Genomic DNA, 27,952 nt, shown 5'->3' on the forward strand with positions numbered 1-27,952 from the left:
ATGGTAGAACATGGCGATGAGAAATTTGAAAAGGAGTTCTACAATCTTGCAAATCTTCAACACCAGAACATTGGGCGGTTAATTGGTTATTGCCATGAAACCCGACGAGAATTCTTGCCGTACAACGAAACAATGGTTCTTGCTGATGTCACAAAAAAAGCGCTTTGCTTTGAGTTTATGTAAAATGGAAGCCTTAACAGCTATCTTTTTGGTAAATCTATGATGATGCTTCATTTTCTATAGGTTGCCATTATATATATGTGTGTGTGTTTCAAGAATTATAATATTGTGTTTATTTCTATAGAGGAATGTAATGGACATAGTTGGTGCCAGCGCTACGGTATAATCAAGGGTATTTGCAATGGTTTGAAGTACCTTCATGAGGAACTAAAGCCTCCTATTTTTCATTTGGATCTAAAACCAGCCAACATAGCTGGACAAGAACATGATCCCGAAAATCGCAGATTTCGGATTGTCCAGATTCTTCAAGGAAAAAAATCCCACATCACCAATAGCCCTATAGGAACACTGTAAGCTTATTCTTCATGTCAAATGGTTTGTTTTTTCAACCAGACAACTCATATTTGCAATGTGCACATGATGTCTCTGACATATGCGTTGTGTCGTGCTTGCAGTGGGTACTTACCACCAGAGTTTATAAGTGAGAACATAATCTCAAATAAGCTGGATATATTCAGCTTAGGTGTTGTGATCATAAAGATAATGGCAGGACCCGAAGACTACACCAAAAGTGCTGAAATGCTGTCCGAGCAATTTATTAAAATTGTAAGAAGTGCCTTTTATTGGTATCAGTTGAACATTCTCACTAATAGTGCTCTGTTTTTACACTACCATACTTTTTGTTCTCAATATCCATGTACATAAGAACTGGAGGACTAGGATACAAGCAGCGTCAGAGGATTTGTTGGAGTCGTATTCTGAACAAGTAAAGATATGTATGGAAATTGCTTTAAGTTGTGTGGAGGCCGATCGACGGAAAAGGCCTACTATAGGGGATATTGTTAATATGCTAAATGAGACAGAGACAGTAGAAAATGATCAAGAGGCAGTAATTGACCAGGTGTGATCAACAATACCACAATCTATTTTTCTAGTATGATCTTAGTCTTTTTTTCTTGTTTTCCTATTCTACAAAAAAAGGCCAAGCTTGTACGTATATTACTGATTCTTACGACCTGAAAATATTATGGCAATGGATATTAATTTTCTTAAGTTTGATCCTAGTATAGACGGGTGGGATGATGCACCCGGTCAGTCATTGGGTCAAAGCCCTGCTATTGTTTTAACCTTGTGGCTTTCTTCTTGCATGCAGATGAACTCTTGCATGGTCAAGGACACTGACCTGATAGATGTCCATCCCCTCCGGCTCGACTTCTCTTTCCGACCGAACAAGTTGATCTCCTGCCAATTTCACGTAACTAACAACATGGATGATTGGCTTGTGTCCGTTAAGTGTGTCCCAAAACACAAGGTGGCAAACCGTTATTATACTAATCGGACGGACATCATCGGTATTGTGCCACCAAGGTCCACACACACCTTCATTTTAACGATGAAAGAAGCACAGCAGCCGCCGGCCAACATGGATGTGCTTGACGTAGTCGTAGAGACTTACGCAAGCAAAGAAAACAGCCGTGCATGTCATCGTGATGTAACCCTAATGGCCGTCTGTGCAACAACGTGCGAGACGAAGATATCTGAGGTTAGTTGTTGGTCTTGGAGGGTTTGAAGTTTGAACGTGATCAAGTAGACGCTAGCTAGGATATACTCTGATACTTTTTCACGTATATTTTACCTTCTGTTTTCAGCCTCATATGGCGCATGTTTTGATCAACTATGCTTACTTCAGGTCATACTTCGTGATGGCGATTACGGTGTACTAAAGTCGATGGATGTGCACCCTACGGAGCCTTGGTGAGTTCAAGCTTCCAGCGGTATTGTTTGTTTGCTTTGGGTACAAACTGACGTGCACTTAAGCACTTCAGAAACCAAACCTTTGCCCTGGATCTTCTATCTTCTATTCTTAAATAGCTACAGCCCACTACCCAATTTTTCTCTCCATGCAACAATGCCACATCACCAAGTCAGTCATGCATGTAGTCATAAGTTACTTTCTCCATTAATCTCTTCATGCAAAACATACTCTCATGCATAATTTTTTTTCTAGGTAATTAAGTCATATAAGACATTTTTATATTTGTTTTTGCATTAATATTTGTTTGCTACCATTTATTCATATATTTTTAACAAGTTTCCTGCAGCAACACGCGGGGCATCGTTTAGTTATAGATAAAGCAACCAACAAAAGATCCATACAAGAAGTACAAAGATAAAGGAAGTTTGGGGACACAAGCAAACAGACCTCGACAAGGGTAGCATCAGGCTCATTACAAATGACGAAGACAGACGGTTCCCTCAAAAAAAAATGACAAAGACAGACGGGGAACAATCCTGCAGCATGGTGTGGCCAAACCAGCTGTCAAGCTAGAAGAGGGGCGCGGTGCCCTGACCAACCTCATGTCGGGCTTCCTCCCGAATGATGTGCTTAATACTTTGGATCGACCGCTAGAATAGGGACCCCTCCTTCAGAGAGCACGCGAGAAGAAGATGACCATGAACGTATTTTGCTTTGATTGGATCAAGGCAAAGGCCCACCTCACCCGAAGGATCCTCCAGACCCATTTTCAGAGTATAGCCAAATTGATGCCCGGCGATGCCAATAATCCCTACAAATACCTTCGTCTGTATGGTGGCAAAACTACACCTATTTAACCATGCGGTACCTTTGTTTCTCATCAATACCCTGCCAGAATAAGCGATAAACCTCCTTGTCCATCTCCGCATGGATCGCTTCTAGGAAAAAGTACAAACCCATAAGTAACATGGGTAGGCTAGAGAGACAAGAGATAATTAGGATATTAGCGCCTTTGGAACTGGCCCGCCAGGGCTCCATATGGGACATAACCTGCTCTACTAGTAGTCCTAAGTCCCTAATTAGGATCTGCGAGTCACTCACCGGACAGCCTAGGTACGTAATTGGGAAGGTCGGGGAGCCGACAACGCAGGTTGTTCCCAATGCACTACTGCTCGTCTCGCAAGTACCCCAGAACATCGTGAACATTGTGTCATCTGCATACTAGAGGTGGGTGAGACCACCTCCAACGATCAAGTGATCCACCAGCCCATGGATGTGGCCAGCCGCTTTGGCCTTATCAAAGATATATGCGGCGACATCAATGATGTGGTTAAATAGGAGCAAAGTGAGCGGATCTCCCTGGCGCACACAGTGTGAGGATTTGAAGTAAGTGATGGGGATCGTTGCATGGAAAACAAAAAGTTTTTCTATGAAACACCCAAGATCTATTCTATAGAGATATTGGCAACGAGAGGGGAGTGTGTCTACGTACCCTATTAGACGGAAAGCTTTAACGATCTAGAGATCGTGGTTGGCGTAGTCGTACTCCCTTGGTGATCTGATCCGATCCAGTGCCGAATGGGTGGCACCTCCGAGATGTGCACAAATATGGCTCTCTTACGTATCCGCCTCCTTGATCCAGCAAGGGAGGAGGAGAGGTAGATGGGATCTAGGCCAGCACAATGGCGTGGTGGTAGTGGTGTCAGCAGAACAGCAGCAGGGCTTCGCCAAGTGTGTGCATGAAGGAGATGGAAGGAGTTGGGAGAGGTGGCGGCCATGGGTGGAAGGGTGCAGCCCTCCTTGTACCTCCCCACTATATATAAGGGTGAGGGAGGGGTGGCCAGCCATGGACCATCCTCCAAGGAAGGGGCAGCAGCCATAAGGGGAGGCTTGCCTCCAAAGCCATGTGGGGCACCTCCACCCCTTGTGTTGTAGGGTGGAACCCTAGATGGAGATCTTTCACGAATTGGAGGGGAAATCCCCAAGAACACGAATAACATGAAGAATACAAGAGCGGGGAAACACTCAAATTGACTAGATCCAATCACACAAAGAGAGATACAAGGGTCCAAATCCAACACAAGAAGATACAAGAGGTAACTAGTTCATCCCAATCCTATGAGGAGAGAGGTCTTGATGATCCAATGATGGGGATCCTTCCCTAGATGGGGTCTTGATATCCACAAGAGGATCTTCTCCCTTAGGAGGACATGATCTCCAAGGGCAGGAAGATGAGAAAAACTCTCTCAATATCTCACATATACTTTGCTATCCCTATAAATGACTAGGGGAGGGGTACTTATAGTCTAGGGACGAAATAATGGAGAAAAGGGGTACAAGGGTCATTTTAACCCAATATGCACGCAGGCATCGTCGGAGGGGTCCGGGCACCCTGTGGTCCCTAGGATGAGGAGGCCGGGCACCCGGGGTAGCGCCAGGTGAGTGTGTGGGCACCCGAGGGGTCGGGGTGCTGGCACCCGGGGATGCGGGCACCCGGTGTTGAAAGCCCGGGCACCCGGGGTGCTCAGGGGCCGCACCCTTTGGGGGCCGGGGGTCCGGGCACCCGGGGCATAGGAGACCGGGCACCCGGGGTGGTCCGAGGTCTCCGGTGCTTCGCGTCTTGGGGTCCCTCTTCCTCCTCCTTCTCCCTTATTGGATGGTGTACATGTTCTCTTGCGCTTGAACTCCTCCTCATCGACGATGAAGCTTCGGTAATACCTATGCATGCACACGAGAGGAATGTCAAGTAGTATACCATCCTCGAAGGGGTCAAGTGAACACGTGTAAAGGAGATGATTAACCTTTATGTATGTGCAGTAGATGTCGCACGTGTCACTTGCCGAACGGACTCTTGACATGGTGATGTTCGTAGGATGCTCTGCATCATCCCCTCCCCCTTGGGAAAGATCCGACCTCGGATCGAAAACCAAATCACCATGGGAAAGAGATGGCGTCGCCTTGTAGGAGTGAACGTTCACCAAGTACTCATTGTCTTGAAACTCAAAGTTGGCACTCTCCAATGTCGCACCGGCTCGTGATTCCTTCAAAATGAGCAAGAACAACTAACACTTGGAAAAACAAATGTGGTTAGCGTTAGTGCAAAACCAAGCATTCAAGTGGTGATTCACCGAACAAGTGTTGTCATCATGCATATCAAGTGGTGTGACAAGGGATTGTGACATGTCATGTAAGCACATAAATTGAGCAAAATCAAGGACATCATGGAAGCAAGCATGCAAAGGTGAGGTAAAGGTGTTAATATGCGGGACAAGTAAACGAGCATCTACCTCAATGTCATAGCAAGCATGCATGAGACTCTCAATGAACGGTCTATGGTAGGCATAAGAGTCATTCACAACACCAAATGAACTGCAATGTCTAAACACATGGGGTAAGTGCAAGACAATCCGAGCATAATGTGCACATGGTATAGTGAAAATAGTGTGGCACTCAACACAATGGAAAGAGCAATTGTTCATCATGTGTGAGGCAATCAAGTCAAGCAAGTGACAAGCAATGGGACATGGCATATGTGAAGTAATGACATTGTTGCAACCAAACATATGATAGCAGTAAGTAATCCAAGAATTGGATGCAACATGAGAAAGCATAGAAATCAAGTCGTGCAAACTAGTGGAGCGAAGATGCAACACACTAGAGGAAATAATGGCAATCATGTCATGTGAGCAAATACTAGGCATAGGCAATGCACATGGCATATCACAAGCACGAGTACAAAGCAATATATCATCATAGGAATGGATCACAAAGGAAACATGGCAAGAACAAGCAATATCTCCACCAAGCTTGCAAATACACATACAAGTAGTAGAATCAATCATCATGCGTAATGCAAAGCATGGGTCACAAATGCATGGCAAATGTAAAGAAATGAGCATATCATGCAAAGTGAACATGGCAATATGGGCATAAAGTGAGAAGTGGTATATAACCCATAACCAAGTGAGGGCCATGTAGAACAAATGCGCGAAGTCTTTGTGCGAAGAGAGCGGTGGTAAGAACAATCCACGGTATCCCAAATCATCATTGCTCTCTAAGCTCGTTTCGTCAACTCGTGGGATTGCGGGGTTGACGATGTAGAATGTGTACCTACACAAAAGAGACACAAACCAAAGAACTTGTGTGTGTGGTAAATGTATACATCATCCATCATGATGTGTATGTGCATGTGTGAGTTAGCACAAAATAAGCATCTGTCAAAGAAATTGGAAACCTGGTATATGAACATGTCATCCATCATGAAAGAATAGTTGTTATGTATGACACGATGGGGACACAAGTTGAGAGTGCAAGTATATGGCACATCACTAGGATGTTTATTCATGGGGAGCATATGGTGCACACAAGTAGTGAGATCATGCAATGAATAGGATGGATCAAAATCTCCTAACATGTATGAGGAAACTATGGGGGTCTCCTCATGAGCATTAGTGGAAACAACACATGGAGAATATTGACAACATCCAAAAAAATGCATATTTGGAACAATGTGATCATGGCATGGCATAGTAGATGAATTGCGCAAATCATGTAAAGGAAGCATGGCAATGTCATCGCATGAAAAACAAAAGCCAATGACCATCATCTCGTCATCTATGCCATAAGTGCAAATGAGTTTTATTTTAATGGCGGAAGCATAGTTACTATGTTGAGATTGAAATGATGCAATATGGGAGATCTCACTCATAGCATATGACAAGTTCAATGGATTGTCAAACATGATGTGACCTAGAGAATTGTCACAAGAAATCCTATGTAACATGGCATCACAACTAATAGAGTCCACATGGCAACCATCAAACTCATCATAAATGGGTAAATCAACGCATGTGGAAGTCGAACTAGCATGAAGCATGCCAGTAGGCGGATCAACATCATGCAAGCAATCAATGTCAAGAATGTCCACTAGTGGGACTAGAGCATCACCTTCACCCATGTTACCTTTTCATTCCACTCAAGTGGTGTACTTGAGGTGGCAAAGACCAAATGGTGGTCATCATCCTCAACTTGATGGAACCATGTGGGGGGTGTATCGTAATCCACCATGGCCATCGTCTTGTCCAAAAGAAGGACGAAGTCGTCCCGAATCGGCGCATCATCATATATGGGACCTATCACCAAATGAGAAGACACAATAGAGGTAGAGGTTAAGTTGTTAGAAATCAAAATGGCCTCACGTGCCCTATCAACTTCCTCACTCTCTCTATGTGGTGGTGGCTCAATCACTACCTCAAGGTAGGTGCACTCAATGTCACATATGGTGGAGTCACTCAAATCACTCAAGTGGTGGTGTTGGTGGCTCGCCTCGCATGTGAATTGGGGCAGCTCATCATATATGGAGCTAGTGGTGAAGTCACTCTCACTCTCAATATGGTGGCACAAGTCACTCAACTCATCATACGTCACCGTGGTCGAAGGGAAAATCTCATGCTCAACCATCTCGTCGTCGTCGCCGTGGATGAAGGCCGAAGATGGCCCCTCATCGCTCTCCTCCATGACCGACGGGAAAATCACATGCTCGATCATCTCATCACCGTCACCGTGGATGAAGGCCAATGTAGCCGTACTCGTCAGAGGTAGGCGAAGATGTCGTACGTCCAAAGGCGAAGATGCCTTGATAACACTAGGCGAAGATGCCGAAGTGGCGGTAGTAGTCGTAGCTCAGTCTTGTTGGTGCTCGTGTCGCGGTCTTCTCTTGTGTTCATGAAGGTTTTCTTGATGGTGCCGTGTGGTACTTGCATCTTGTAGCTGCTCTGAAGGTGTGCGACTTGAGCGTCTCCGCCGAGAAGATGACGAAGGGGAAGAAGACTTGCATTTGGCCACCAAGTCTCATACTTGATGCATTTGTTCGGCCAACTTGGTGTCTATGTAGTCCCTTTTACGTGCTTCGTTTGGCGAATGTTGATGGCGAGTCACTCAATGCCTTGCATTGCTCGTTGTAGTCCTAAGGTGGACATTTTGGTGATGTAGTTGTTAGCGCCGTCATTGTCGTGGAAGACCGGAGATGAAATTCCCTGCCTATCCATCACAAGACTCGAGCAAATCTGAATGGAAGAAAGGAAAGAACTAGACCAAATGTACCTTTCGAATGTTGAAGATGGATCAATGATCACTTAATAATGTATCAAGGAAATAGCACAATTGGTACCGGATCTTGTCAATTCTCACACCTAAACAAGTACGGCTTATGGTGGAGCTCGGTGAGGATACTGGCACAAATTTTTTATGAGAAATATTAGCAAGAGTCAATAATGTTGGAAAAGATTCACAAATTCGCAAGTGAAACAAGTAGACCAATAGCAATATGTGGCACACGGAAACACACACACGGATAGATATTATGGGGTCGTGCAACCAAGGAATGAGCACAAAATGTGGAATCCACGGAAAACGCTCATGTTGCACAACTCAAAAGAGACGCTAGCACGATTGCTCAATAGGCGGATACGACACTTGTGCACAACCTATAAGATGCAAATGGTATGAGCCTTCTATCCCAAGTATGCTATGTGTATCATGTTCCCAATGTTCTTCTCAAGGTGATCCAAGATGATCGGATATGACAATCTTATGTGGAATTTGGTATGATGCTATGGCTCTTGCTCACAAGCTTCTTTGCTCTCTTTTTGCTTAAAAGCTTACTCTTTTGTTTTTTTTGTATGGCCACTTATGCGAAATGCACAAACCAAGATAGCAATTGTGTATATGCGGGAACAATCTTGTGACACAAGGAATGATATGTGTTGGGGAACGTAGTAATTTCAAAAAAATTCCTACGCACACGCAAGATCATGGTGATGCATAGCAACGAGAGGAGAGAGTGTGATCTACGTACCCTTGTAGACCGACAGCGGAAGTGTTAGCACAACGTGGTTGACGTAGTCGTACGTCTTCACGGCCCGACCGATCAAGCACCGAAACTACGACACCTCCGAGTTTTAGCACATGTTCAGCTTGATGACGATCCCCGGACTTCGATCCAGCAAAGTGTCGGGGAAGAGTTCCATCAGCACGACGGCGTCGTGACGATCTTGATGTACTACCATCGTAGGGCTTCGCCTAGGCACCGCTACAATATTATCGAGGATTATGGTGGAAGGGGGCACCGCACACGGCTAAGAATATGATCACGTGGATCAACTTGTCTCTAGGGGTGCCCCCTGCCCCCGTATATAAAGGAGCAAGGGGAGGAGGCCGGCCGGCCCTATAGGCGCGCCAAGGAGGAGGAGGGGGAAGGAAGTGGGGAAGGAGAAGGAAAGGGGGGCGCCGCCCCCCCTCTCCTTGTCCAATTCGGAATAGGGGGGGAGGAGGCGCGCGGCCCACCCTTGCTGCCCCTCTGTCTCTCCACTAAGGCCCGTATGGCCCATTACTTCTCCCGGTAGGGTTCCGGTAACCCTCCGGCTCTCCGGTTTTCTCCGAAATCACCCGGAACACTTCCGGTGTCCGAATATAGCCGTCCAATATATCAATCTTTATGTCTCGACCATTTCGAGACTCCTCGTTATGTCATTGATCACATCCGGGACTCCGAACTAACTTCGGTACATCAAAACTCATAAACTCATAATATAACTGTCATCGAAACCTTAAGCGTGCGGACCCTATGGGTTCGAGAACAATGTAGACATGACCGAGACACGTCTCCAGTCAATAACCAATAGCGGAACCTGGATGCTCATATTTGGCTCCTACATATTCTACAAAGATCTTTATCGGTCAAACCGCATAACAACATACGTTGTTCCCTTTGTCATCGGTAAGTTACTTGCCCAAGATTCGATCGTCGGTATCTCAATACGTAGTTCAATCTCGTTACCGGCAAGTCTCTTTACTCGTTTCGTGATACATCATCTCGCAACTAACTCATTAGTTGCAATGCTTGCAAGGCTTATGTGATGTGCATTACCGAGAGGGCCCAGAGATACCTCTCCGACAATCGGAGTGACAAATCCTAATCTCGAAATACGCCAACCCAACATGTACCTTTGGAGACACCTGTAGAGCTCCTTTATAATCACCCAGTTACGTTGTGACGTTTGGTAGCACACAAAGTGTTCCTCCGGCAAACGGGAGTTGCATAATCTCATAGTCATAGGAACATGTATAAGTCATGAAGAAAGCAATAGCAACATACTAAACGATCGGGTGCTAAGCTAATGGAATGGGTCATGTCAATCACATCATTCTCCTAATAATGTGATCCCGTTAATCAAATGACAACACATGTCTATGGTTAGGAAACATAACCATCTTTGATTAATGAGCTAGTCAAGTAGAGGCATACTAGTGACGTTTGGTTTGTCTATGTATTCACACAAGTATTATGTTTTCGGATAATACAATTCTAGCATGAATAATAAACATTTATCATGATATAAGGAAATAAAAATAATAACATTATTATTGCCTCTAGGGCATATTTCCTTCAATATGATGATACCAAGATGATCGGATCACTAATGTGCACATGTAACGTTGCCAACAATACTTAAATGGCTAGTCTCGATAGGCAAGTGACACAAAATGGGCTAAGGGGTTAACAATGTAAAGGCAAGAATGTACAATGATGGGATACCACGATACCAAGATGATATAGAGGTTATTGTTCTTGCTTACGGTTAGGGTGTCAAATTGGTGAAGTGGTCGATGTCGAGTCCTTGTCGAAGGTGAGCGGCGGTGTTGTCGATGTCGAACTGTTCCTAGGTAGCCGAAACAACCTAGGAAACGGGAAAAACTGCAAACTCAAAATCTCAAAGGAGAATTTCAAATGGTGGTAGCGGAAAGCGTAGGTGGTTCCGGAGTTAGCAATGCGGGAGTGGTGGTGGTGGTTGATGACGAAGCGACAATCACTAAGTAGCCAAAACACCTTAGGAGACTCAAGTAACCCCTCAAGCAACCACAAATGCTATATGGAACTAAAAGGGTTAGGTTGCGGAAAGCTATGGTGGTTTTGCGGATGATATAGTGGATGGCCGAGGCAAAGAAGCCAAAATGCCAAAATTTTGATGAAGTCAAATGGTGTTGGAACCTATCCAGATGGATGGGGGATGTCAATAGCTACTCAACGAGCCAAAGAACGTCAAAATCGGACTCCGGGGGTGAAAATTATGGCCGAAACGGTTTTTGTTGGTGGGCTGATTCGAGGGGGTGCGGGTGCCCAGGGGTCGAGGGAGCGGGCACCCGGGGTGGTCAGAGGGGTTGGACGGGGTGGTCCGGGTGCCCGGGAGTCACGGATTTGGGCGGACATTTATGGGAAAATGGGAGAAATTCGTGGATTTCGTGGAGGGAAAGATGGAGATGGATGGGGGAAGGCGAGATCCACTTGAAACCAAGCAAATCCATGGATCAAATCCAACAAAACCTCATCAAACCAACAAATCACAAAAAAAATTGGGGCTATTTTTGGTGGGAAATTTTCGTGAGAAACACAACAAAATTAGGCTAGAGAACGAGGGGGGCTCCAATTTCGTGAGATACCATGGCTCATGATACCAAGATGTTGTAGGGTGGAACCCTCGATGGAGATCTTTCACGAATTGGAGGGGAAATCCCCAAGAACACGAAGAACACAAGAGAGGGGAAACACTCAAATTGACTAGATCCAATCACACAAAGAGAGATACAAGGGTCCAAATCCAACACAAGAAGATACAAGAGGTAACTAGTTCATCCCAATCCTATGAGGAGAGAGGTCTTGATGATCCAATGATGGGGATTCTTCCCTAGATGGGGTCTTGATATCCACAAGAGGATCTTCTCCCTTAGGAGGACATGATCTCCAAGGGCAGGAAGATGAGAAAAACTCTCTCAATATCTCACATATACTTTGCTATCCCTCTAAATGAGCTAGTGGAGGGGTACTTATAGTCTAGGGACGAAATAATGGAGAAAAGGGGTACAAGGGTCATTTTAACCCAATATGCACGCAGGCATCGTGGGAGGGGTCCGTGCACCCGGGGTAAAGGGGTCCAGGCACCCGGGGGCCGCTGGGATGACGAAGCCGGGCACCCAGGGGTGAAGTCCGGGCACCCGGGGTAGCGCCACTTGAGGGTGCGGGCACCCGAGGGTAGGAGTGCGGGCACCCGGTGGTGAAAGCCCGAGCACCCGGGGTGGTCAGGGGCCGCACCCTTTGGGGGCCGGGGGTCCGAGCACCCGGGGCATAGGAGGCCGTGCAGCCGGGGTGGTCCAAGGTCTCCGGTGCTTTGCGTCTTGGGGTCCCTCTTCCTCCTCCTTCTCCCTTCTTGGATGGTGTAGATGTTCTCTTGTGCTTGAACTCCTCCTCGTCGTCGATGAAGCTTCGGTAATAGCTATGCATGCACACGAGAGGAATGCCAAGTAGTATACCATCCTCGAAGGGGCAAGTGAAAACGTGTAAAGGAGATGATTAACCTTTATGTATGTGAAGTAGATGTCGCACGTGTCACTTGCCGAATGGACTCTTGACATGGTGATGTCCGTAGGATGCTCCGCATCACCTAGGGTTTGCCCTAGCCCAGCCGCATAGACCTTGTAGGGGCTGGTGCACCTGGCCATGCAGACCAGGGTTCCCTCCTACAGCCCATGTTGGCCCCCAAGGCAAGTGGACCTCCGGAACCCTTCGGTACCTCTAGTACACTCCTGGCATACCTCCGAACTTTTCCGACTCCAAATATAGCTTCCCATTTATTAATATTTGCCCCTGGAAGATTCTGGAGCTCCTTGTGATTTCCCGGATCCCATCCGGGACTGCAAACTACTTTTGTACTTCACCGTATGAATATCCCAATACTACCCTAGCATTACCGAACATTAAGTGTGTGACCCTACGGGTTCGTAAATCATACACACATGAGCGAGACACCTCTCCGATAAATAATCACTAGTGGGACCTAGATGCCCATATTGATTTTAGCATATTCAATGAAGATCTTCATCGGTTGAATCACGATGTTGAGGATTCAATTAATCCCGTATGCAATTCCTTTTGTCCGGCGATATGTAGGATTAGACTGCCCAGAGCTGGAGCGGTCATTCCAACAAGTTACTTGATATCTCCTTTTTATTAATCTGGTATTCGAACAAGAAAGGGTATCCCACACCTATTTCTCTAGAGGTGATCCTGGGTATCGAACCCACGAGTGGAAGATTCCCTTGAAGCGATGGTCTCTAGCAAGCTTTTGTCAAAGTGTCAAATCCAACTTTTGACCAGATCAACAAGCAAATTGTGATTCAAACACATATATTAAAAAGAAGGTACAGTGATGAGGTCTTAATGCTCACAACCATGTATTGGTGTTGGGATAAAAAATGATATTAGTTTGTGCTTAGGAAGTCACCCATCAAGAGGTGCTTGCTTCGTTTGGGATGGGGATGTGTCCAAATTACACCTTGACCGACATGAGTCCTGCATCAAGAATCAGTTGTCCTACCGAAGGCCCTATCTATCTCGCGGGGTTGCCCCCATAATTAAGATAATAATATCTGACAAAAGCTTTGGGCGTTCAATGACTACACCTCATGAATCCCCAAGGATATCATCCATGTTACCCAACTAAACCTTACTGTCACCGGTGTTTGATATAAAACTTCATGGTCCCCTTGCTCCTGACCTCACCGGTGCTCAATCTCCATGATTCTGTGTACCTACAGGGATGAAGATCGCGGACAAGACAAGAGATACTTCACGATGCAATTTTATTTTACACATACAAGACGTTGTGTCAAAGACTTCCATCGACCCCTTCACCAAATTCCTGGGCCTGCAAGTCTCATGCCTCACCACATACCTTACCGGACTACTCACACATGGAGATCAGATCGCGAGAAAAGATCACTGAAGAACACATCTTGAGATTGATTGATTGCAATATGTCTTACAATAGATGCCTTGTGTGATGCACGATTACAAGTATGAACTAGATGAGAGAGGGCTATGATTTCTGAGATGGCTATGGAGGTGAAGATGGCGGCGGCTAGGGTTTGTGGATGAAGATGGTGATGAATGGGTTGTGGTTGTGATCCACGCTCCTCCTTTGCTCGTTCTCTTGACATTTTGACGGGGTCCCCTTAATAAAATTTGTTCAGGTGCACGACCTGCCTTGGTTTCCACGCCAAACGACCGCTCATACGAGCGCGTGCGGTCGCATGGAATGTCGTCTTTCTCCCTGGTGGCCTTCTGACGCCTCCTGGTGATTTGTTTCTTCTCTATTTCCCTTCCTTTCCTTTCTCCCACGTGATATCTTCCCTTTTCAGCCCATTTCCTATGAAAAAAACAGTAAAGAGAGGATTTGTGGAATCCTTTGCATTCATTAGTCATTAATGGCAACATCGGAGCAAATATCTCTCTTTTAATGAAATATGCCGGTTTAAACGAGCTTGAAATGAGTGTAAAAATATCATTCATCATTACTCAGCTTGGGTTTTTCAGTCAATCAATAGATTGTGTAGTTTCTTAGTCTTCTGGTCCACGTCTTCATGACTTATAGAAAGGGTTTCTTTCTTTTACAAGATCATGGAAGCTTCAGAAACCGTCCTAGATCTTCTAGAAACAAGAAACGGCCATACCTAGTTCAATTTTGTTACCGTCAAGTCTCTTTACTCATTTCGTAATACAATATCGCTGTTATCAAACTCATGAGTCAAATCCGTGAAAGCCATTCATGATGTTGTATTACCGAGAGGGCCTAGAGATATCTCAACGTCACACAGAGGGACGAATCCTAGTCTCGATTCATGCAACCGAACAAACACTTTCCGATATATCTGTGGAGAAACTTTATGATCACCCAGTTACGAAGTGACGCTTGATATCCACAAAGTATTCTTCCAGCAATCGGGAGTGGTATGATCTCATGGTCTAAGGAACAGACACTTGACATAAAGCAAGTTGTAGCAAATACACTAAGTGACACGATCTGATGCGAAGCTTACAGTTGGGTCTATCCATCACAGAATTCTTCTAATGATGTGATGCCATTATCAAATGACAGCTCATGTCTATGATTAGGAAATCTTAACCATCTTTGATCAACGGCCTAGTCTAGTAGAGGCTCACTAGGGACAGGGTGTCTGTTTATCTACCCACATATGTATCTGAGTTTCTGGTCAATACAATTATAGAATGTATTGATAATAAACATTAATCATGAATGGGGAAATATGATAATAACATTTTTATTATTGCCTCTAGGGCATCTTTCCAACAGCAAGGGCTTAGAACACCATTTATGTTAATGGTCGTACTACCACTGGATCTAAGTTGCATCACCCAGATGATTCAGTAGTCATCAAAGGCCCTCCGCTTTAGGACCTGACGAAGGAATAAGAGCTCCAGGTGGTTATATGCTTTCTAGAAGACAAGTTTAAGGAAGATCCCCCCCCCCCCCTTCGTTTCGTTGACTTGACTTTGGGGACAAGCTCGTGAAGCACGAGCACCCTATCGAAGATATCCTGACCTCAGAGAAAGGTTGACTGGCTGGGTGTGGATCACCCTACCAGTGATCGGAGCCAGGTGCATTGTGCACACCTTCGTAAATACGCGCTGAAGGGTGTTGATCACAGTAACAGGCCTAAAATGCATAATGTCGGTGGCCCCAACAACATTGGGAATAAGGGAGATGACCCCAAAATTATTTCAAGACATATCAAGCATCCCAACAAAGAAGTCCTGGCCATCTTGGCCAAGGGTTGAGCCTGTTCTCCAGTATGCCAAGGCTGCCCAAATTTCCACTTAAAAAGAGGAAGGGCGAGGGCCTCATTCTCGAGGGCGTAAATGATAACCCACAAGTATAGGGGACTGCGACAGTCTTCGAGGGTAGTATTTCACCCAAATTTATTGATTCGACACAAAGGGAGCCAAATAATATTTTGACTATTTGCAATTGAGTTGTCAATTCAACCACACCCGGAGAACTAAATATGTGCGGCAAAGTGTCTATTAGCGCGGTAGTATGATAGTTTGATTGCAGTAATAAAAATAGCAATAGTAATAGTAACAGTAGAAGTTTTGTAGTGATTGTAACGGCAGCCACAACAAAAGTAACTTAGCGAAGATCAATATGACAAAAGCGCAGGCATTGAACGAGCGATGGATATTTATGTTGGATGTTGGATGATATTCATCATATAACAGTCATATATCAGTCACACAATAGCTCCAATTCATCAATGTAATGTAGGCATGTGTTCCGTATATACCCATGCGTGCTTATAATAAGAACTAGCATGACATCTTTTGTCCTACCCTCCCACGGCAGTGGGTCCATAAGGAAATCTAATGGATATTAAGGCGTCTTTTTAATAGCGAACCGGAATAAAGGATTAAGACATAGTGAACACATGAACTCCTCATACTATGGTCCTCACCGAAAATAATCCAATTATTGTCACCTTAGGGTATGTAGATCATAACACGTATCCACCCTTCTGAGCCCCGAACGGGCTCCAGATTAGCCCTCCCGATGAAGAACAGGAGGTGGCGGTGGCTCCGTATCGTAAAACTTAATGATTCCTTATCTCTGATTTTTTTTCTCCGCGAGACGGTACTTATGGAGTTGGAGTTAGGGCTAACGGAGGAATGTGGACCCACAAGCTCACACGGCGCGCCCCCTGAGCTCGTGGCTCCTGGGTGCCCCCCCTCCAGTAGTTCTCTTCGCCAATATTTTTTACATATTCTGTAAATATTCTTCGTAAATTTTTAGCTCAATATGAGAACTTTTATTTCTACACAAAAATAAGACCATAGCAATTCTGATGAAAATAGCGCCAGTCCGGGTTAGATTCATTCAAATCGCATAAATTAGAGTAGAAAACGGAAGCAAAAGTTTCTGAAAAAGTACATACGTTTGGGAAATATCACTAAGACCCTCAACTCCATGGGCAAGAAATTAGGGGCAAGGGCACCCCCTACTAGGAGCCGCCTCAAAAAACACCTTATTAAAGGCATATGTGTGCTCCTGGATGGCCCACGCTTCTGGAATGAGGGACTCATGCTACTATAGGTCCATCAACACCAATGACAAAAAGTTATCATCACTCACCATTTGGCGACCCGTCAGTGATGACTACCTCATCACTAGCGGACTACCTCACCTGTGAGTGATGACTAGTCATCACTGACCGGTCGGCCATTTGGTCAATGGTGATTGTTGATGGGGCAACACGAAACAAGCTAGTACTGACCGACGGTACACTCTGGGCGGTTGGTGTACTTGTGGTGACCTTGGTAACTAGGGCTGCACTGCTAGCACACTATTCTAGTAGTGCAGCCCCGATTACACTGCCTCATCCAGAGATAGATTACATCACCAACATTGCATTTCATAGCATCACATACAAAACAGTATGAACATTGCATATCATCCCATACACACATACATTTGCATTTCATAGCCTTACATACAAATAGTATCATTATTGCATGTATATCATCAATATTTCATTTCAACATTTTTAACTTGTGTACATGTACATCATTGCCATCGTAAAGTAGATACAACGTACCCATCTCATCTCTTCATGTCTAGACCATAGATCATTTTCAGATATCTAGTTGACCATGACTATCTGGCTTGCTACAAATATGTTTGAATAAGTATATTAACTTGGATGTACATAAATGAAATGGAGATAGCTAGTTTGCAATCGCCATGACTTTATATCATAGGCCCCAATCTAGTGCAATTTTGAGTCGATAGCTGGTGCAATGGTACCAGCTAAAGGCGCTGCCATTGGGTATTTTTGTGCAGTGCAACAAAATTTGAGCAACGTCACCAGCGTCATATTTCTGCCGGACTACACAAACACTCTCTTGAAAGAAAAGTGCTTTGTATAGTACATCTGCATTACACAAAACACTCTTTTGAAACATTTTTGAGAATGAGTGTATCATCCACACATTGTAGATGAGAGAGCCCTCCAAGTACCACCCTGGCCTCCACTACCAAAATATGGCTTGCTGCCTTGGAGCTTTGCTGTCAGAGCATCGGCCACAGTATTAAATAAGAGGGGGAATAGCGGATCATCCAACGGATCGACCCCCCCCCCCCCTCACATTTCTAAAGAGTACTCCTATCTCACTGTTAATGTTACCTCCGTTTACTAGTTACATCATACAACTAGTCCATCTGGTACCTCATCGATAAATTCCAATCTAACGTAGTCAAGCGAAAATTAATGTCTCCCCTCGAGAGCATTTGGTCTCACGTAGCACTTTCATGCAAAACCACATTCCCATGGAGGATACTCTTACCACAGATAAACACTGTCCGGTTAGGGTGGATCATCTTGTGGGCCACCCGCACCAATCTGGAGGCAAAACTCTTTACCAGTAACTTAAAGCTGACATTGATCAATGTAATCGGTCTGTATTGCCGAATGCCATCCGCTCCATTCAACTTCGGCAAAAAGGTTAACACCCCTTATTTAAGTCTCTTAATATCAATTAGGCCCCGTGTGAAATCATCCAGCAAGCTAAACTTCTGAGGGCCTACCAGCGCCCAGAATTTCCTATAAAAAAATCACCGGAAGTCCATTTTGACAGGGAGCCATGTCCGTCTTAATCTCGTCTAGAGACATGTATTTTCTTGTAGGGAAAATGGAGCCACCAAACTCCTATTATCCATCTCTGATACCCTTCCCTTAATCTTCCACGTTGTTGCCGAGATATGTGCCCATCCAGGTTCTGCAGTCCCGAGAGGCTCGCGGTAGAATTCATAAATCTGGTTCCAGAGCTCCCGGTCATGGGAAATGATTCTGTTCCCACTCCTAAGGTACCAAATCAAACATCTTCTCCTTCTCCCGTTAGCGAGCGCATGAAAGAATGCGGTGCTGGCATCACCCTCCAGAATCCATTGTTATGTTCCCCTCTGCTACCCGTACAACTCCTTGCAGTAAGCTGGGAAGGTTAGATCGTCTTCGATCTCATATCTCCATGCCCATCCATTCATCGAGACACCAACAACACCGGCTTTAAGGTCCATGTTGGGACTTCGGCCACGTAGGCGTCGAATGCTATGTTGCCAACCATTGATCTTGTGCCATAACGGCCCATAACAGTGGGGTGGCCTCTCCATTGCCTGCCACCAAATGTCAGTGACCCTCTCCACAAAACCAGGCTGGAGGAGCCATTGTTTCTAAAAGAAGAAGCGCCCAGGGGTCTGCCTTTCTTCCTCCCCGGAGGCTAACTACAATGGACAACTAGAACAATGATCGGTCATGAGAACTGTAAATAAAAAAAATAAGTGCATAACGTGTCATCCAGCTATTGCGCGTGGAACAATGTTCACCTTTGTATTTTTCTTATTGGATGCGGATTTGGTGAACATGGTTCCACGCGCACCCCTTATGAATAGTAAATTCAAAAATACTAGAAAAATTAAAAAAATCTGAATATTTTTTCTAACATACTTAGTCAACCGATATACCCGTGTTTGAAGTTTCACAAAGCAATTACATCGTTATTATTCTGGGCAAAAATGAAAAAAAGAAGCTATATTAAGAAACACTATTTAATGTACAGTAAGGTCCCAATTGTAGTTTCTTCACTAAGAATACTACTGGTGTCAATATTTTTCTGAAAATTCACACGTGAGTAGAATGGTCGACCGAGTTTGTTATCCGAAAATTTTAGATATTTTTCAGTTTTCCTAGTATATTTTTGAATTTACTATTCACGTGGGTGCGCGTGGAACCATGTTCACCTTTGTATTTTTCCTTATTGCCCTACCATGTTTCCTCATGTGATGCAGGATTTTGGCAGCCTATTACAAATGGCTTGTCATTTGGAACTACAAGACCCAGGTATATACGTAGGATGGAGCCGTATTCTTCTTGGGATGCATTGATGGGCTGGCCCTCACATCATATATTACGCATTGAAAAGTAAGATGTTCAAGAGTTTCAATTGTATCGATATTTTGTGCGATGCAGACAAGAATTAGGGAGCATGGATTCTACCCTGGTTTGACTCATGCCATCAGAGCGCTTAGCTCCGACTACGGTGGGTTCATCGCTTCCGTTAGGTTCATCGCACAGTCGACGGAGCAATTGTTCGTGGTGGGTGATGGGCATGGGTACATCCACGTGTATGAATGCATGTCAATGAAGAGAGTCAAGGAATTCAAAGCTCACGGTCGTGCGGTCACCTCATTCACCGTTCACCCGACTGAACCATTTCTGTTATCAGCATCTGATGACCAGCTGATTAAGCTTTGGAACTGGAAGGAGAGCTGGGTTTGCATTCGGATATTCACTGGGCACTCGGACCGGGTAAACCAAGTCATGTTTAATCCGCATGATGTCAACACGTTTGCCAGTGTTTCCAAAGATGGCACAATGAAGGTTAATTATTAGTCCTTTTTCTTTCGTGCTCGTGCCTATAATGTTTTCTTTTTCTTTGAAGGGAGGCCTATAATGTTGTTTGTCCGTATAATATAATTTATTTATTTCTCATTCACAGGTCTGGAGAATTTTATTTCCCATTCATGTCATCAGCCTCAAGTGCGAAGAGGGACAAGCATGTGTTGATTACTATCCCACGGGTGGTGATCAGCGGCACTACATTGTTACAGGATCAGAACATGGGACGGCACGCGTATAAATACTAGATCATTTTCTTAATTCAACAAAAAAATATGATATCAGATGTATCGCGTGGTTGCATGCCGCACATCTCAAATTAACGTCTCTCCTTCATTTTCTAATATCAGATCTGGGATTTGCAAACACAGACATGTATCCGTGAAATCAAGGGGCTCAACCGATACAGTGAACAAAATGCTGGTGTGATGGATTACCTCCCAGATCGTCCAGTGTTGGCTACCGCGTCAGGTGCCACAGGTGTTTCTCTCCACGACCTCACTACCTACAGGTATTACAGCACCCGCTACAATATATTGTGACTTCGTGCCTCCTCAGGCATAGTTTTTTTGTCGGGTCCCTGTACTAAAGACACACAAGTGATGGCCATAGTACTAAAGAAACACGAGTGATGACCATAGTAAGAGCAAGTCTAATACGATACAATCAACACGTTGTGAGGATTAAAATGTTGTATTCTTGCTGAGTTAGATGAGAGAGAAGAGGAGCGAGAAGCGAAGCGGGTTGTACATTAAAAACCAGCTGCAACACCGGCTCCAAGAATTATTGCCAAAATGTATGGTGGGCCATGTACTAGTAAAGTAGTACTATTAAGTAACTAGCTACTATACTTGGCTATTAAGTTGACTATATATGACATGGCAACTTTATGTAGCCGGTTGCTGGCTATACTATTAACCATACTCTAAATAAATGTGCTTGTCGAATCTCTTCTGATCACATGTGCATGAGGAAAGTTTCAATTTGGATCCGAATCAACCTGGCAGAAAGCAGGGAATGCAAAAGTAACACTCTAACTACCAGCTTGCTTTTCAGTTGAAATCCTTATATAAAACCAGAGGATCCGAGCATGGCTCCACCATTCCCCTCTCTTCTTTTGTTTTTTGTTTTGTTTTATGATGTAGAGTATACATGGCTAAATTATGTATGCATGTTGGAATTAATAGTAGGATTCATAATTTTGTAGGTGCCAAAGAACGCTTCATTTTGGTCTTGGCAGTGTTTTATGTTTTGCATACATCAAGGGCACAAGAAGGTAACGATGTTTTTTAAACGCCCTGTATTTTACTACTCCCTTCATTTTTGTATACAAGGCCACAAACTCGGATTACAGGTACCAATGTAAAATTTAATGCATGCTTTATAAGTCAACTTTTTTTCTTATTTACTGGGATCATTAATACTTCGCATGCATGCAAAGAAACTGAATGGTGGAAGTAGATGACTGTCATTATGACTGCATGCATGCAAGTATTAAACAGGTTGTTAGTATGAGAAACTACCATTAATTTAGCCTCGATTACTGTTGGTGGCCTTATATAGATGCAAAATGTATATTTCATAGTGGCCTTGTATATAAAAATGGATGGAGTACCACACATCTTCTTTTCAACCTTTTAGTGGGAACAAAGTGGGATAATCCTACGTGAGAATAGCATCGCCACAGGAGTAGATAACGTCCTAACAAACTAAAGCCATCTTGTCCATGGGGATGATCCTAGTACTCCTAGCCAAATGTGTGAACATCCAAGCTCAATAAGCCCCTTGAGGGAAAGAAGTGCTAAGGGCATCTTCGGACCCTCAAACTGCCCGCAACCGTCCGGACTACGCCGTTAGGACGTGTTTAGCCATTCAAAGCGGGTCCGCATCGGTCCGCCGACCTGTTCGGACGCACTTTTTTCCAGAAAGACGAAACAAACTACGGGGCTTTACACGAGTCTAGACAGCAACCACGTAGGACTCTGACACCATTGGCCCACACAAAGCCCCTCCTAGATCCCACATCCCCATCCTCCCATCTTTCTCTGCATCCACTTTCTCACTTGCTTCCTCTGCTGTTCCACCAGCCCGCCACACCCTTCCCTAAACTGGACGACTCCGTATCCTCCAACACTACACCCAGGCTTCATGCCGGTTTTCCACACCTCCCCTCCATCCGCCGCACAGGTACCATCTGACCCTACGGTACTACGTACTAAGCCTGACAAGTGTTCATTGAAACGCATGTGCTAATTTGTTTTATCCCTTCTTCTTTAAAACTGTTTAGATATGAAGTACATATATGAGCACTATGTTGAGTCGTTGGATGGCTTGTCCGACAAAAGACGACTCCACAGATGAGACACCGATGATGCAGGCGGTCAGACGCGAAGCGTGCGGAAGAGCATGTTGTCAAATTATATGGATCGACCAAGGGTCATCAAGTGCTCAACCGCAACAGGGCGTGCGGCCATTTGATGCTGATGGACCACTACCTTGCCCTCGATACCTATTCGCCGATATTTTTGGTTGGCTCTTTTGGATGTGAATAATGTCTTCGATCGGCTCTATGGCGTCCGGCCCTTTGATGATTACTTCATCTTAAAGAAGGATGTCGTGGGAAGGATATGGTTCTCTAGTTACCAGAAGTGCACGACTGCACTATAGATGCTTGCTTATGGCACTGCCGCTAATTCATGGGATGAATACCTATAGATGTGTAAGAGCAATGCGGAGATGACATGGTAAGATTTCCTACTGTCGTGGTCTCAGTGTTTGGACCTCAGTACCTGAGAGAACCAACTGTCGTAGACACAGACAGGACCTTGGCAATGTCTAAAGCTAGATGGTGTCCAGGTGTGTTTGGATCTCTTGACTTCATGCATCGGAGATGGAACAACTCTCTTGAAGCTCTACAAGGCAAATTTCAAGATCATTTTAAGAAGCTTACCATCATTATTGAAGTAGTTGCACTTACAAAATCTTTGGATTTGGCACGCTTTCTTTGGTATGCCCGGGTCTCATAGTTGAATCAATGTGCTGCAACAATCACCATTGTTTGCTAGGCTGACTAAAGGCGAATCTCCTCCTTGCCACTCTGTCAATGGATATGAATACAACATGGGATACTATTTGGTTGATAGTATCTATGCTCCATGAGTTACCTTTGTCAAGACCATCTCTGATCCACTTGGCCAAAGTCTCACTTTGGCCAAAGACAAGAAGCAGCTGGAAAGGATATTGAGAGGGCATTTGCAGTTCTACAAGTATGTTGTGCAGTTGTTCGTGGACCTACTAAACAATGAGATCCGGAGACCTTTTGGGAGGTGATGACATGTTGTGTAATCATGCACAACATAATCGTGGTGGATTAGGGTGAGGATGTTATCGTAGCTCTTCAATTTGATAACATGGGTAATCCTATCGTACTGCCAGAGCAAAATCTAGCCAAATTTGATGAGTTTGTTCAAATGTATCAACACATTCAACATCGAGCAACTCATATGCAACTGAACTAAGATTTGATTGAGCAACCCTGTGCAGTTAAATAGGACAAGTAATACAAATGTGCTATTACAATCTTAATACTTTGTTGGATAGTGATGTTTAATTAGAACTACTATTGCATTTAAGCATTTGCTTTAGTTAAACTGGAACTGGATATTCAGCTATTTTGAGCTTGTAGACTCCAAAAAAAATGGAGGCTGATGTATGCGGCTAGCTTTGGATGGGGCATACTCATCGGTCATTTTTTTAGAGCTAGACGGAAATTTATAACTCCGGTCTAACACTTCGTGTAGCTTCCGCTTTTCTGCGCCGAAATCCATGCAACCGATCGGGGCGTTATTTCTCAAGATGCAACCTAGCATTTTGCTATATGTCTTGGCCGCGCCATCTGGGGCGATGGGATCTCCTTTTGGGCCAACTTACGTTATTATAATGATACCTTCATGAAGCTTGTTCGGTTCCCTAGCCTTATGACTGCTCTTGTTGCTGGAGGCGGTGCTAGATGAAGCCCCATCGGTGTGGCTCGTTTCGCCTCGCCCAGTGGGTGGTTCTTCATGTTGGTCGTCGCCCATCTCGACGTCAGGGGCTACTCTCAACATCAGGGTTGTTGTAGTTGAGTTCCTTTTCGGATGATGCTCTGGCGTGGGGATCCATTCATCGAACTGCAAAATTGACAAAGAGTTATTATTGAGTGGAAATTTTGGCATGACCCTTGATAAAAGGGAAAATTTTGTTTTTGCCACTCTCGATTTTGCCAATTTTTCTTATGCCAGTTCAGATTTTGACATTTCACTTTTGCCACTCTTAGTTTTGGATAATTATCACAATTGTCATTCCTGTGCTGGTGGAGATCTAGTGGTCAACAAAATTGTCGGGATAGAGTGGGAACATGACGGTGACCCCGCGGTGGCGCCCTCTCGAAAGCCATGCAAGCACGGCAGGTGAGCACGCGGTGGTGGCGGCGCAAGAGGCGAGCACGCATGGTCGGTGAGGTCTAACGGCTCGCGGCGCACGGTGGCGATGGGCGATTTGAGCGGGGGCATGGTTTGAACAAAAGGCGTCTAAGGTAAGGTAGATGGGGGGCCGGTAATTTTGGGATCGGACCTACATGGCGGGCGGGACAGCCGCAAATGCCTGGCGCAGCGGGCCCACTACCGCACCCACCACCCCAAATATCTGACATGGCGGTCCACCTAGCACGCCCGCCACAGCAACTTTTTTTGAATGTCACAATGCTTCTACGCAGTGATTATCGATCCGATCCACACATTATATATGTCTATATAGTACAAAATAACATTCATATAAAGACATTAGAATTAAGTTGTTAATGGATTCTACTGACGGTCTTCACATGAATTTTGGTTATCCTCTTCCTGGTATGAACTATTGTCCTGTTCTGACTCAGTCTTGACCATGGTGCAATGTCATCACTAGGCAATGTTGATCTTTTTCTTCTCGGTACATGTTTGATGCCTCGTTGTTCTTCCGCGGGGTAGTCGTCTAATTGGTCATAGTCCTCCTCATCATTGACTTCGTCCATTCCGACGATACTCCTCTTTCCTCTTCAGTAGACCACACGGCTAGGCTTAATTGGGTCTTTTATGTAGAAGCATTGACAATCTTATTGCAAGCACGTTCGTGGACTCATTTTGTGGTGGTATAACCATGGTAGTGAAATAATCGTCTTCTTAAAGTACTTGGTTCGCCCATCTAACATGGAACATGGGGCATATCCGCGTACCTTAGTTCCCAAATCTCTTTGATTCTGTTGTAGTGTTCCTTCTTTTCATTAGCGGTGTATGCATGTAGTGTCACCCCTAAATTCTGGTACACACCTTTTACCTTGTCTCTGGCCTCCGTATAGAATATGTATCCGTTGATGTCATAGGCTTGGTATGTGGTCACATTCAATGCGGATCCCGATGCCAAGGAGAACAGCTCAGTAGCTCTTTCATCATCTTCTCACAATGGATTTTCCCGCACGTATGTCTTGAACAAACCTGCAAACTTTTTGTCGTGCTCAGTTGTTAGTTGCACATCGGAGCGGTTTATCCCGCGTTTCCTGTATTCAGTTTTCAACCGCAACATGTGCTTCCTAGCATATGGGTTGACACACTTAATGTGTTGTAACACCACAGTGTGAGCTCTTATGAAGTCGGGCTCTCGGTTGGGATCGTCAAAGGTCACATGCAAATTCTTTCTCCTTTTCTTGTGACCTACGCCCTTTAGCCGGCCAATGTGCTTATTCTTGGGCATGCCCAAAGGTTTGTCGACTTCAAGGTAGTCTATGCAAAACAAAATAACCTCTATAGATAGAAATCACTGGACGATGCTTCCGTCTTGATGTGACCTGTTATGAACATATCGTTTGAGTATCCCATTTGACCTTTAGAAGGGGAACATGTTGTGGATGAATACTGGTTCTAGGTCTATGATGTTTCCGATAATGTGGACAAGCAGATGCACCATGATGTCAAAAAATGAGGGTGTGAAGTACACCTCAAGCTCACATAGTATGACAACAATCTCTTCTTGCAGTTTCGACACGTCCATCCATCATTCATTCTTGTTCCTCGTCATTGTCCGTTCCTTCACATGACATCCCATCCTCACCATGACTTGCCCATGTCGTATAACCGGGCATAAAACAACTAGGCAACAAGTTCTTATGCAACTCTCCTGGTTCACTTGAGTACATAACATCATTCTCGCAAACAACACACAGACAACATATTTTCTTGGAACTCTTTTTTTTACATATTCCTCCGCAAAATGTAAGAACTCTATCAAAACATTAAAATTATCATTGGACACACATGGTATAGAGTACATCCAACTATGTTCCAACATTCCACGCCAAAACCTGCAACATATATACATATATAACATAATAAATTATTATTCGATCTAAGAATATGGAAAATTAGAAAATTCGGCACGACCTTTGCTAAAAATGGGAGATATTGAGTGACATCAACCCGACGAAACAAAAATTAATCAACATTTCGATGTGATTTGGCACTTTCATTTGTATTCCCTGAAAATTTTCAACAAAAGCATCCGATCAACCGAATGTTGAATCGCCGAACACGTCCACCGCACCACACACCAACAATCAAGTACGCATGCATGCTCATACATACACACGATGTTGAATTTAGAAAAGAATTCTCACCTAAAACGTGTCTCCTCGTCTCTCCGATGTAGCGTGTCAGATCGATCAGAAGAAATCAAGAACTGAGAGCTGTGGTGTATGATCAATGGTGAGAGGAGTAGCAGGAAGAGGAAGAAACTAGGGAGTGGAAGCCACTGAACTAGGAAGCAAACATTACACACGATTTTATCACTGGCGGGCGGCAGGAATTGCCCACCACTGCTAAGTGACGTGGAAAACATCCTCGCGCGAGAATTTTTTGTGGCGGGCACCAATTAGGGCCCGCCACATTTATTCAACCTACCACTAGCGGGCGATGTAGAGGACCAGCCACAGCTATGTTCTGCTAAAATTGGGTTTCAAACGATGATAGCTAGTGGCGGATGCTAGTTACTGCTTGCCACTGCTTGGTCATTTACCTGTGGCGGGCAGCAGCTAGGGCCCGTCACAGCTGAGTTACGCAAGCAATCCTCGTCCGGGAGATTGTACCTGTGGCGGGGGTTGAATTTTGTCCACCACAGTTACGTTGTTAGCTCTGGCGGGCACTGTTTGGTACTCGTCATTGCTTATTTAAAAAAATAAATGTGGCGGGTGACCTACACTGCCCGCCACTCACTGGGGTTCAGCTATAAGCCCTTTCCCAGCAGTGTAGTGGTAGCCTCAAAGCTTGGTTGCGATCTTGCGTCTGATACATATGTCTCCTATTTGAAGTTATTAAGTCCAAAAATAGTATTCCATAAACGAGTTTTACAAAACAACAACTGAAAACTGATTTTGTAAACTTGTTCCATATAGCAGATATCCTAACAACCACTCAAGCGTGGGATAGCATAGTAGGAAGGTTTTTTAATTCGGCATGGGGATTTTTCTTCACAACGTTATTTCACAGTTCATAGTTCTGACCATAGTGTAGCCTTGCCATTGGACATATCTCCGGTGTTGCAATCGTGGAAATCGATGAATTTTCTAAGAACGTCCTGCCTCCTGCAAGGTAA

The 27,952-nt window shown here is 44.6% G+C and overlaps 1 pseudogene; it reads left to right on the plus strand.

The window, feature by feature from the left end:
- Positions 1–27,952, plus strand: LOC125516554 (annotated as a pseudogene).

This window comes from Triticum urartu, chromosome 6, assembly GCF_003073215.2.
Source record: "Triticum urartu cultivar G1812 chromosome 6, Tu2.1, whole genome shotgun sequence".
In the NCBI taxonomy this organism is placed as follows: domain Eukaryota; kingdom Viridiplantae; phylum Streptophyta; class Magnoliopsida; order Poales; family Poaceae; genus Triticum; species Triticum urartu.